A 14,471-nucleotide genomic window follows, 5' to 3' on the forward strand; every position below is an offset into this window, starting at 1 on the left:
AAACATGAAAAGGACTAAGTTATCTTTGTCGTTAAACTTGATAAAACAATAGCGACAAACTTGTCCACCCACACAAGAACGAGTTTCACTGTCGCTAGGCTCGCTAAAACATGGCGACAGGTTTGCCTGAAGGGAAAATTATAGAACAATCATATGCTATCCTCCTCAAGCTTGACAAAAATAAAGAGGTATTGATCAGCAATGACTGGGAAAAGGGAAGAAAACTTAAATAATTTTATGGTAGTAGGTCACTCTTGAACATGACACTTTCACTCCATCACCATGATTGAGTTGGGTTGGGTTATTCCGTTCACTGGTCATTTCACCATTGGTCTTTCACACCATCCATTTTTTGGGGTTAATGCTACCAATCTATCTAAGTGTCACCGATATGTTCAAGAGAAGTCATTCAATTGAGAATTCACCATCTAGTTAATGCCTCATCCATTGCAATACCTTCAACCTCCATTTTTCATGATCGCCATTCCTGAACCTTGTGTCGTCGATCGTTTTCACCCCCAGAAAATCATTTGCTTCATTTCGTGTCATAGATGTGGGATACATTAAGGCCCTCCTATGACGGGTCACTTCTTGTTGACATCAGCTCATTATCCAAGAAGTTGACTTAGAAACAACCCTTTCATTACTTTGAAGCTTGCATGCCTTAATGGCAAGTTTCTCACTTCCGACGACAGGTTGACATCAATGGCCTTCGACCAAAAGATTTTGCGTGGTGTTCAACACCAGATCATATATTCACACCACGTGAATTGTACTGTAGTACCTTGACAGTCATTATCATTAGTGGTGATTCCTCTCACGTCTGTTAACAACTCACATTATTGGCTGGTAATCAGGCGATGTCTTTCCATGTTCGACTTCAAAACATCTTTCCACATGGAACGACTTGTACATCAGGTGAAGATTGAACGAGTTTGAAGACCTTGGATCTAGTTTCATCCATCCGGGCTGCGATATATTCAGGAATATAAAGACATCAAATGTACACAAAAGCTACACAGATGGTCATCCAAGCTAGGGACGATGACCCTACATATGAAGAATCACCAGTCTACAACTGCAGATGGTTATCTGTTCTATGTACATGAAATGAATTTATAAAGCTGAGCATGGGAATTCCCACCTCGACTAGATCATGAAAATTATATGATGATGATGTATTGTATTATATCTTATACAGGTCACCTTCCAGTTTCGAAAACCTCAGATCCTCATGTTAAAGTATTTCACCCGACATCAAAGATTTACAACTTCATGCTTTAGGGTGCATCTGTTATAGACATATTTGGTCACTTCAACCCCAATCTTATATGTTGATAAAATAGGGCTCTTTAATCCATAAAAGTATTGTTTCATACCCTAAAATATCATGGTCAACTAATTACATCATTCCCCAAAAGTTCCACGTCAAAGACCATCCAGAACTGGCCAAAATAGGACCATACTGACTGCTCCATTGTCATGGTGCGATGCATACTGACTTCTACACTAGCCAGGTGTGATGGATACTGTTGATGCCTTCTATGGGCTGCGATGAGTGAGAATGGACAAATGTCTGAGACAGTTTGCTAAGTGGATGCTCATGGAATCTACTAGAAACTTCTCCTATGACACTTGTTTCTCTGAATTTTCCCAGGGATGAGTAAGATATCCAAGAAATCTCCAAGTGGAACCAAAAACAACAAGTGGAATGAAACTAATCAAAAACCCACAGATGACTCACACCCTTACAAACATCTATAAATGGATCCCTCATCTGAGAGATCTAGAGGTTGGGATTTTGTAATTTGTAAGGAAGTGTTGATAGTTTGTATCTGAGAAATAGCATTGTATTGTTGTGTGATCTTGCTTTTCATGATGTGAAGAGGGCTTTGATGCTAGGAGGATGATGCTAGATTAGACAGCTGGGTTGTAATTCTCCTTTCTATTTAATAAAGTTCTTTGAGTTTTCCTCCATACAATCGTGTATTTGTGAATGTTGTTATTTGTGAATGCCATTTTATGTTCATTGTATTTCTGATTTTGCAATGCTTGTGATATAATAGATCAAGATGCTTTGATGGTGTTTTGTTACTTTGTCTCTACAGGTATTCTCTAAGCAGGATAAGTAGGATAGGAGTTGCAAGCTCTATCAAGGGGGAGGGAAATCAAGAAAGGAGTCAATAGAAAGATACAAGTTGGTTCCCTTGCTGCTCTCTTATCTATCATACATAGAGGAAATTGCAAATTTATTTGATTGTTTGTTTGCTAGGATAGCTGTGAATCCTAGAGGGCTAGCAGATCGAAAAGACACTAGTTTTCCCAGAAACAAACCTGTAGTCCTTGGGCATAAGGTTGATACACTTGTTACCCTTGGATATAGGTATTTTGTACCTGATGCCCTTGACTGGCAGGATTCTGAACCTGTTGACCTAGTACATGAGGATTTTGAGCCTGCTATTGCAGGACTTGACCTTGGCCCTACCCCTGCAAGGGTTGACCTTGTTGATATGTATACAAGGGTTGTTGCTTCCTTTGTTGGTTTTTCTGTTACAAGGGTTGACCTTGCGGTTGCAAAATTTGTCCTTGGGGTTGTAGAGATTGGCCTTGTGAGGATATGGGTTGAGAGGTGTGTAGAGCATATTGCATCTGCTGCTGCACAATTTTTTGCAAGTGTTGCAAGGGCTGACCTTATGGTTGTTGTAGTTGATCTTGCTGTGGATCATTTGCCCTTGCAGTTTCACGAAGAGAAATTTCTGCAAAAAATATTTCCCCTACAGTAGCAAAGGCTACCCTTATTGTTGCAGAGGTTGTCCTTGCTGTTGCAGAGGTACTTGAACAATGCCTAGGAAATTACCAAACTGAATCTGGCCATATCCAGGCTAGATGTATTGCCGAGATTGGAGGGTGTAAGGTTGATTAACCATTCCTTGAGAACCATATGGAACGTAAGGATTTTGGTATTAGACTTGAGCCCCACAGGGCTGCTGATACTAAACATTACTCGATCTAGACAGACCAATGAGATTCTGAACATGTTGGTACTGGACATTGCTTGACCTAATAGGATCAATAGGGTTATAAATAATACCATAAGAAGGTTGGTTTATACCAAGCATGGGAGCTTGTGAGCCGCTCACATTAGTGGAACCTAACACCATAGAAACATTCTGGTTTTTCCCCCCAGGCGGTGGCACAACCTGGCCACTGACTAGTGGGAGGGAGGAACTGATAGAGATAATCTTTGAAACTGCCAGTTGTGCATGATAGGTAACTGGGATTGATGATACAAGAGTCTTCAGAATGGTGGGTTGCACTGGGACTGAAGTAACAGCCTGTTGGGAAGTCATGTTCGTAAGAAATGGACCTAACGTAGGCTTGGTTCCTAACGCCCATACAGGATTATGGTAACGTGATGAGGCATTAGGTGTACTTGAAACTAACTGCGCCAAAGACACATAGTTGGGTGGAAAATTGGCGGGAATACCTTCTGAAAAAGGGAAACCCTTGGGAGGAAACTGCAATTGTAATTCTTTCCTCTCAACAGTGGGTGGATTGGAAACTTTAGACTCATTCGGAGATGTAACTGTAGCATCGCCTTTAGGTTCCATGTCTGAAAATAAACGACGAAAAATGGCCAAACGAGTATAAGGGGATAGTTCTAAAGGAACACCCAGCTAGTCGTACGGACTGTAAGGACATTGCGGTGATATCACAACAGGGTCAAACAAAAGGTTTGGAGGGTAGATAACTAGTCCAAGCTGACCGTCAGTGGTCAACGGGTTCTCTGGAGTTTGAACAGGATTGTCCAGAGGTTTCAAGCCAAGATCAACAGATGACCAAACATCAAAAGTAGGTGGAGGATGAGATGACAAGGATTAAATTCTCAAAACAATTGCAAGTTCAACATCTTTGTCCTCAAGTGACTTTGGTAACTCAGGAAATGGCTCCTTAGACAATCATTTAGATGGAGGAGAGGAAGAGGAATTGGGTGAACCAGATGGTTCATCCACGATGACCTTGTCTTAGTCAACATAACAATTAACTTCAAGGCTTAAAATGTTCTTTTAAGGGAAACTCATGATTTCATCTCAGAAAAGAGTAACAGGGTGTTTTTGGATTGTGGGCAATCAATTATTAAGATGCATAAAATGTTGGCATTATGATGCATGTGTTGTACTTGATGGCAAACAACTCATAGAAGATCAACTCACTTATATATATCTAGATGAATCTACGGAAGAGATATCAGATGACAATTCTCAGTATGACAAGTCCAAAGGGGGAGATTGTTGGCATTATGAGACAAGTGTTGTCCTTGATGGCAAATCACACAAATGATAAATTATAGTGCAGCAAATTTATTTGATAAATTATAGTGCAACAAAGTTTCCTTCATGTAGAGAAAAGTTCACGCACTTTTATGCAGAGAAAAGTTTATTCCATGTAGAGAAAAGTTCACGCACTTTTATGCAGATAAAAGTTTATTCCATGTAGAGAAAAGTTCACGCACTTTTATGCAGAGAAAAGTTTATTCCATGTAGAGAAACGTTCACACGCTTTTATGCAGAGAAAAGTTTATTCCATGTAGAGAAAAGTTCACGCACTTTTATGCAGAGAAAAGTTTATTTCATGTAGAGAAAAGTTCACGCACTTTTATGCAGAGAAGAGTTTATTTCATGTAGAGAAATGTTCACGCACTTTTATGTAGAGAAAAGTTTATTTCATGTGGAGAAAAGTTTACGCACTTTCATGCAGAGAAAAGTTCCCTTCATGCAAGAGAAAAGTTCACGCACTTTCATGGTTGGTTCATGGTATTAGTCCGACAGTTTTTGATCCTATGGTTTTGGCCCATGGTATTGCATCCAAAAGTGTTGATCTCACGCACTTTCATGGTTGGTTCATGGTATTAGTCCGACAGTTTTTGATCCTATGGTTTTGGCCCATGGTATTGCATCCAAAAGTGTTGATCTCACGCACTTTCATGGTTGGTTCATGGTATTAGTCCGACAGTTTTTGATCCTATGGTTTTGGTCCATGGTATTGCATCCAAAAGTCTTGAACTCACGCACTTTCATGGTTGGTTCATGGTATTAGTCCAACAGTTTTTTGATCCTATGGTTTTGGACCGTGGTATTGAGAAAGGACGAAGGCTATAAAATAGGAAGGAGATCATTTGGCAAAGCATCATCTGAATTATTGAATATCTCATAAAGTGCTAGATCTGGAATACTATGATTGGGTTATGGTGTAGATCTAGATCTGAGCTAAAGAGGGATCTCACCAGTTGATGGAAAACAAGATCTAAGGATAGATCGGGATCAAATGGTTTGAAATGAACTATCTCTATATATTTGATTATGCTTATTCTAGATCTGTATACTGACGCTTGTAATGATCTGAACTGGGTATAACTTGAGTTTGAAATCGCTGCAAGTCATGTTTGAATATTTATAGATCTGTACGCGGGTTGGCTTTGGTGTAAGCGCGTATGTATGCAGGTTTGGTTCATTGTAGTAGCGTATACAATTTGAGTTATGATATTTGAAGTCACAGGTGGTTCTGGTTGTTGATGGGTTCTGATGACAGTTTAAAGGTGTCAGTATTCTGCATATCCTGTTTGGTTGATTGTGTTTAGCTTCAGTATTGATGGATGAGAACTAATATTGGATCAGGATCATAATGGCTCATATTTATGTGATCTGATGGACTAGATTTGGGTGCTAACACATATATTATCCTTGTATATGTATTGATCTAGTGTTTGGGTGATTCAGAAGATTGATTGATTATGTGCTTCAATGATATTAATGGGTCCAGTATGAAAATTGGATGAAACGTGGCCTTTCAGATTATGTGTTGTGCTTCAGGAGTATCCAGTATGAAAATGTATGAAACGTGGTACCTGGAGGAGAGAAGATTGTAGGCGGGCACCTACATACTAGTATCTTAGCTAGTACAAGAGCTAAGGGGGTGGCAACTCCCTTCCAGTAGCAGTTGAAAACTTTGGAGCATTGTAGCAGGTAGCAGCCTGCGTACTAGTAAATGGATCGGCTAGTACAAGAACTATGGGGGTTGTAGCTCCCTTCCAGGAAAGACAAGAGAATGAGAGAAGGTTGTAGCCTTCTGCAGGTAGAAGCCTGTGCACTGGTATAAGTCTGCACCAGTACAGAACAATTGTAAAAGATATTTCTTATTAAAGAAGATTGAGACGACTTGCAGCAGGTTGTTTTCTCCCACATTGGGTTTCCACCTTATATTATGGTGTTCATGTGTGTGGCTTATGTGTGATGATCTGTTCTATTTTACTGCACCTGTTTACTATTAATATGGTTGATAATGTTCTAATGCACTCATTAAGGATCAACTAACTGAATCATAAAAATTTGTGGAAGTAGCATATATGAATATGAATATGGAAATGAAAAAGTTTTATTGATGTGATAATACTGATTCACCCCCCGCCTCTCAGTATTATTTCCAACAATTGGTATCAGAGCAGGTCCTTTGGTAGAGGCTTGATCGCTTAAAGGAGATCCGTGGAACAATGGGAAAGAAGCTTAAGAAGAAAGCACATAAGCAGAAGAAGACATCTCAGAAGAACTATGACAGTGGGAGAATCGATTGGGGATTAGGTGTAAGAAGCTCTTCAGATTCAGAATCAGATTCAGAATCATTTCAGAATGAAGATGAACTATCAGGTATGAATTTGCTATCCTCTGATGTTCTAGCTATCTATCCATTTGGAAAAGATGAAAGTGATAGTGAAACAACTGAATATGCTCTTATGGGTGAACAAGAAAGATATCAAATATAGGCAGAATTTAAAAGGCTTTCGGACAAAATCAGAGATCAACAAGATCTATTGAACAAAAGGGAATGTGACTTCAAAGAGGAAGTTGCCAAACTAAAAGCCCAACTAGAGGAAGGAAACAAGGTAAGGAAGTTATTCAAGGAAAAATATCAAAAGTTGTAGGATGAAGTCAATGAAAGAAGCACAACCATCAAGAAACTCAGAGATAGATCCAGTTACTATGAAAGTCTTGAAGCCACGATCCGCTCGCTAAAAGAAGATCTTGAAGAATCAAAGAAGCAGAATAAAGAACTACTCCAAGCTCATGAAAATGAAGTTCTTGAACTAAGACATCGGTTGGAAGAAGAAAGAAATGCTGAAGAAAATGTGAAGAAGCAGTATCTTGAAAAGGAAGAGAAACATCAAGTTGAGGTAAATATTCTGAAAGATAAATTAGAAGAAAAGGATAAACTGTTACGATTTCAAGATAGTACTAAAGTCTCGGATGATATTATTAATAGTCAAAGGTCTCCTGCTATCAAAACTGGTCTTGGTTTTCATGAATCTATTGAAGGTGAATCTAGTTCACAAAGTAAGAGAAGGGACTCGACTGCAAAATCTGAAATGCTCAATAAGGAGATGAAAGGTCAATCTCATCATCAACCAAGGAAAGAAATTCTTCAAAGAAAATCTTTTACTCCTCCTATGAATAATGTTGAATGTTATGTATGTCATAATCTTGGACATGTTGCAGCCAGATGTAGAAGAAGAAGGTTTCAAGACCATCATGTAGAAAGATCATCACATTCAAAGTACTTTAATGGATATTGCTTTGCTTGCAATATGTTTGGTCACAGCGTTGTTGATTGCTATAGAAGAAATATGAGACATGTAAGATGTTACACATGTAACAAGCTTGGACATATAGCTAAGGAATGCAGGAACAAAGTATGGGCACCATACCAAAAGGAGAAAACATCATCATCACACTTGAAGATGTGGAAGAAGAAAGAAGTACAGTCAGAAAGAGGCAACACAACACAACATACAGACATAACAGAATCAGAGGGAGCTAGAAGTGTAAAACTTCAGTGTCTTAAATCTCATACGCAAGTTTCTTAAAGAGAAGTCACGTATATACGCGAGTTGGTTATGGCATAGTCGCGTATATGATTGTTTGAAATAATGTAAACTTTGAAACGAGAACTGATACTGTTACCCGTTTCGTAGAGATAGCAAAAAAATGACCCGATTTTCAAAAGTGGTGATGCAGAATACACATGTTTTTTTAGAACATGGTTTTTGGAACTTTAATTTTTTTCATGTGCATTAAGTTTTAGAATGGTAGTGATTTTCATGCTGATTTTAAAAAGTGAGTATTCTGCGTCACACCCTTTTTTTAAAAGACTTATTTTTTGACTTTAAATGTTCTAGTGTGTGAAATGTAAAAAATTATTTTCTAAATTTGATAGTTTTTGAAGTGGTCATTTTATTCATATTTTCTTGTTCTCTATCTTAATTTTTTTTTTCTTTTTTAGTGGGGTTTTTATTGTTTTGCGTTTTTAAATTAGAAAGTCGATAGTTTGAATTTTAGATAATCTACATATTTATACATCCTTAATTAATTTTTCAATCCACATGAAATAATTGTTTCTAAAAAACAACATTTTTTAACAATGGACATAAAAATAACCATTTTTAACATAAATATAACAAAAAAACTAAACATTTTGATAATTTTTTGCTAGAATTAACATGTCAAAATCACAATTTTTATACAAAAATATTAACTAAAAATGGTCAAATAATAGTTTTTTTTATGAATTTCATGTCAAAAAAGTAATAATAACAAATTTTTTTTCAAAAAATAATAATTAACTTAAAAATCAATGCGAAAATCACAAATTACAAATATTGAACACATAACAACTTTAATTCATTGATTATTCTTTTCATGAAATGTCAGAGTCAAAACATTGCAAAGCTTGATTTCCAGGTATAACTTAAATTTAATCAACAATGTCACGTAATCCAAACTCTTCGTCCTCTAGAGTTTCATCATTGTCATCTTCCACAATATTTTCTGCTTCCTTTTGCGCAATTTCCTCTTCTAATGGGTCTTTGATGTCTGCAAATCTCCCAATATATGTCTTTCCAAACATTCCATGTAATGGTGGTTGGGCTTCCTTTGCCTTTTTTGCCACACGTGATTCACTAAAGTCCCCTTTCTTCAACCCAATTTCTTGCATTGCATCTGGAAGAAATTGAAGAGCATTAATTCTTTGCTGAATGAAATTGCATTGTAATGGATCTTTCTCAATTGCAATGCAATTTCTTCCTTTTTGAAGGCAACATGCTAGTGTTGTACCTAATTATCAAGCACAAAAAAATAATGAAGTAAATTAGTACAATGACATATTAATTAAAAAAAAGAACATATTGAAATTCAATTCCATGTGGCAAAACCTACCTGAGCCAGAAAATAAATCCAGAACCCAATCTCTTTCATTTGAACATATGTCTATAAGATAGTTAATCAATAATTGTGGTTTCTGATAAATGTTAACTATCTCTCCTTTCGTTTCTTTGTCTTCATATGTTAGTTTTCTCACAACAGCATCATAAGTCAGTATTTGGCTATGATTCTTTCTATCCACCCGATTAAAAATCATAGACATATGGCTATCATCTTTTGCCCAACTATCAATATGAATGAACTCACAGTCATTTATAAGTTGTTGATCTTCATTGTTAAGAAGATTTGACTTTTGCCTGTAACATAAAATAGTAAAAGTTCAATTAACTTGTACATAAATGAATTTTTCAACATTAATCAAATATACCTTTAAACATCTTACCATGTAAGCTGCATCCTTGAATTTCTTTTCCCCTTGAAGCTTGACAATACCATTGCCAATTGTGTGTCTGAATGAAATGTCACAAATCTCCATAATGGTGATGACGTCACTTCCATAAATCCCGCCACCACTTTATTAAAAGCTTGATAAGTATAAGGGTCACTATCATAGTAAATGTTTGGAATATTGAAACCATGGGGAACATCTGCAATAACCAGGGCATAATCCCTTTTTGGTACGAGTTTAGCAATGTCTTCACAGTCGCCTTGTATTACTTGATATTGAATAGTGTCTAGCCCATTCCAAATGAAATGATTAAGAGTTGGATCAAGTTCAACATTCTTAATACGTTTCTTTCTCAGTCTTTCAATCTTTATTTTTTCAATAAAAGTCTTCAAACTGTCTGGTGCTCCATTATCTTCTTTCCTCATCTTTTACCAAACAAACAAATGTATGTGTAATTTTTAGATTAAAAATAGTAAACAGATGATTAAAACTGAATGTATAAATCAAGTTACCTTTTTAAATGCAAGATAAAAAGCTTTTAATGTTGATGTAGAACTTGAATCTGGATAGTTGCGTACAACATCATCCCAACTATCTTCATTCAACAATTTAACCATTTGTTCCTGAATTTTCATGTAAACTTTGTGACTGCATAGATAAAGTAAGAAAAAGTTAATATAATGATATGTATAACAAATACTACCAATAACAACATGTTTTATTTAAAAGATAACTATAATCCTGGAAATAAGTAAAAATAATTCAGCAAACTTACTTTTGAAATTCTTCAGACATTTCTTCCAATGATAATTCCCCTAACCTCACACGAGATAATATTGTTTTGACAATTTTTTCATCTTTCACTCCTTGCATCGCCCTCCAAGGCATGATGGTCATATCGTCTGGAAGTTTCTTTAGTTCAGGTGTTGATTTATTGTTGCTACATATCAATGGCTTAGACTTTTTGACCCTCTGGTTTTTAATGTCAATGTCTTCCCACATGCTAAAAATGTTATCAATCAAATTCCAAATATCTCCAGTTCTAAATGCCAATTGGAAAATGTTATCAACACCTCTGAATAAATCGCTATATCTGTTGTCTTTTCCACCTTTTGAATTGGTTTTCTCTTCAATTTGATAGCCTATTTCCATACAACATTCCTTTCGGAAATCTGCAGTAATATTTATCTTATCCCCACCACATTTTTCTAGGAATTCACTATGAATAAATCTAACATTTTGGATCAAAGTCATAAACATCCTATATTCATTATCTGAATTATGATCCCATGCCACTAACTTTGCTTCTGTTTCATTTAAACCAGCATAAATGATACATTTCATTGTTTCAAAACGTGGCTTATTAGGATATTCCTCCATCAATTGTCTTTGAGCTTCAACAGAATGGTTCCCCCCAAGCACATAATAATTGTATTCAAAACATTTTGACTTATCAAATGCTTCTTTGTTGGGAACTTGAAGTGGATCAACAAGAAGCACATAACTAACCACATGAGCATATGGATTGTACCTCATCAATGTCTTCAAGTTGTGAACATGCAGATGATGTGGCTTTCTGACTTGATATTGGCATTTTCCTTCACTTGCCTTATAGGTTTGTCTGACATTTAACTGAAATGTATGACCACCATCAATTAAGTTTCTCTTTGTCAAATTCTGTCGAATGGCATTTTGTTTTGTTTTGATTATGCCATCATCTAAATCAGCTCTTGGTGTAATGATTTCTCTGCTTTCTTTTGAAGTTTCACTAGGTTCTTGACTGCTGGTAATGACTACTTCAAGATCTTCAACTCTACTTTTTTTCGTCATAACATTCTCAAGAGATCTATTCTTGGGCATTGTTACTTTTGGTCTTTTACGACCTTCTTCAGTTCCAATGTCATATTCAGTAATGGCAACATATGCTTCATTGTCAATTTCAACTTCATCGTCCTCAAAAGTAACTTGTTTACCCTTGCTAGATTTATCCACCAGAGGCCTTTTTTTTCTGATTGTTTGGATGTAGTTTTGTAGCATCATCAATTACTACATTTTCCATGTTTTCCATATCTTCTTCTGACACTGAGTAAAAATGGCTGACAACTTTCATGATATCATGCTCTATGAAATGAATGCCTCCCAACCTAATTGAACAGCTTTCAACAAAATTCTGCCAAACAAAATATCATATGTTAATATAAACAAAGTTAAAAAATTATAGCAAGACACTTTCAAAACGCAAAATAAAAATACAAATAACAATACTTACGATGTTTTGTGTCATCTCATTTACGATTTGTTTACACAACTTTGTAGATACCTCTCTCGTGTCATATAATGAATATGATAGTCGGTATTTAATCCTTTCATGTGACTTGGGAGCTTTTGTAAGTACGTAAACAACTTCAGTGTTTGGTACCGAACACATATCTATGACTCTTCCCATCACCTCAAAATTTTCATTATTATGGGGTATATCAATGTATAGATATATATTCACAGTTGTGCTCTCTCTTTCTTTCACATACCAGACTCTTGATGGAAATTTCACCTCTTTTGAACTTTTCCAATCTGAGATTAGCTTCTTATCACTTGAAGCACTTGAAATATTTGTAGGCATGAGCTCAGGTGGAGTTCTTTCACCAATGTTTTTTGAAGATACACCTTTAAGACTCTTTGGTCCAGAAAGATTCACAGAAATTTTCCTTGATGCCATTTTCCTAAAAAAAAACACATAAATTAGTAAATAAAAAAACATATTAACTTAAATTAATAACAAAAATATACCATAAATTTTTTATTTGTATAATCAGAATTTCCCAGCCACCTTTAACGGGCAGGTGGGTCGATGCGCGAGCGGGAGGTCAGGTGAGGGATAATGAGGCTAAGTAGACATTTAGGCAAGTATGGGCAAGCCCCTACCCACGTGCCCCCCACAACCCCCTAAGCTTCTCCCCCTCCCCGCCCCCCCCCCCCCCCTTCCCTCACCCTACCCGCTACCATCCCCCCACACTCCTGCGCCCCATCCCCCCTCGCCCCCCGCCCCCAAATCCCCTCCCCCCCCATCCCCCGCCCCCCCCAACCCCCCACCCACCCCTACCCTCGTGCCCTACCCCATCACCCCCCCCCCCCCATCCTCGCGCCCTACCCCCCCCATCCCCCACAATCCCCCTACCCCCCCCCACCTTCTACCCCTACCCCTACCCCCACCCCCCCCCAATACCCCTACACCCCACCCCTACCCTTACCCCCCCCCTACACCCTACCCGTGCCCTACCCCTCTCCTTCTGGTCGCGCTGCTACTTCCGACTATGCTGATTCAGGAATTCCTCCAATGCTGGGAATATGATAAAGCCCCGATTCGATCAGTTTCGTTGCCCAAATCCCCTACCCTTACCCCCCACCCCCTACCCCCCCCATCCCCCCCCACGCTACCCGCAGCCTACCCTTACCCCATCCCCCTACCCCCCCCATTCCCCCCCCCCGGCCCCTTACCCTTACCCCCCCATTCCCGCTTTGCCCCATCCCCCTACCCCTCCCCCCCATGCCCCCCCCGCCCCCTACCCTTACCCCCCCCATTCCCCCCCCGCCCCCTACCCCTATCCCGCCCCATTCCCCCCCCCCCCCCCCCCCCTCGCCACCTCCACCCCTCCACCACCCTCCCCCCTACCACCCGCCCCACCCCTCCCCCTCTACCACCCCTCCCCCCCTCCCCAGCTGCTCCCCCTCCCCCGACCCCTCCCCGGCCCCTCCGCCCACCACTCCCCCTCCCCCGCTGCCTCCCCGGCCCCTCCGCCCACCCCGCCCCCTCCTCGGCCCCTCCGCCCACCGCTCCCCCCCCCCCCCCCCCACCCACCCCTCCCCCTCCCGCCCCCTCCCCGGCCCCTCCGCCCACCCCACCCCCTCCCCGCCCACCACTCCCCCTCCGCCCACCCCGCCCGACCGGCGGCGGGTCGATTCCCGGAATCGACCCGCCGCCGGTCGGGCGGGGCGGCCCGAGGGTGGCCCTGCGCGGGCGGAGGGGGCCGGGGAGGGGGTGGGGTGGGCGGAGGGGCGGGGAGGGGGCGGGGGAGGGGGAGGGGTGGGGGAGGACTGGGCGGAGGGGGCCGGGGAGGGGGCGGGGGAGGGGCGGGCGGGGTGGGCCGAGGAGGGGGCGGGGGAGGGGGGCGGGGTGGGGAGGGGGCGGGGGGCGAATAGGGGGGGTTAGGGGGATGGGGTGGGGGGGTAAGGGTAGGGGTAGGGGGATGGGGTGGGGGGTAAGGGGGGGGAATGGGGGGGGTAGGGGGATGGGGTGGGGGGGGTAAGGGGGGGTGTTGGGGTGGGGTGGTAAGGGTAGGGGGCGGGGGGTGGGGGGTAAGGGGGGGGGATGGGATGGGGGGGTAAGGGTAGGGGTTAGGGTGTAGGAGGGGGGTAGAGGTAGGGGCAGAAAGGGGGGGGTAGGGCGCGGGTTGGGGGGGGGGGGGGGCAGAAGCGGGTGGAGGGAGAGGGGGCACGGGGAAGGAGTTAGGGGGTGGGGCCCATGGGGCCGACGTTAAGGAAGGAGGGGAGGAGTTGAGATTGGAGGGGAATGGGAGTTAGGGGGTGGGCTTATGGGGAGGAGAGTTGTGGGGTAGGGAAGGAAGAGTTGGGGAAAGGGTGCATGGGTGGGTGAGTTGGGGGTGGCAAGGGCTGGCGCATGGGTAGGGTAGAAGGAGGAAGAGGGCATGGGTGAATGGGTGAATGGGAAAGATCGGTAATGGGTTGGGGGAAGGGGGCATGACAACGGCCTACCCACGGTTATTGGGTGATTGAGTTTGATTGGGCCCACCATGCTC

Source organism: Pinus tabuliformis, chromosome 9 (assembly GCF_031772625.1).
Source record: "Pinus tabuliformis cultivar Carrire ecotype Pingquan chromosome 9, CPIR1, whole genome shotgun sequence".
NCBI classification, from domain to species: Eukaryota; Viridiplantae; Streptophyta; class Pinopsida; order Pinales; family Pinaceae; genus Pinus; species Pinus tabuliformis.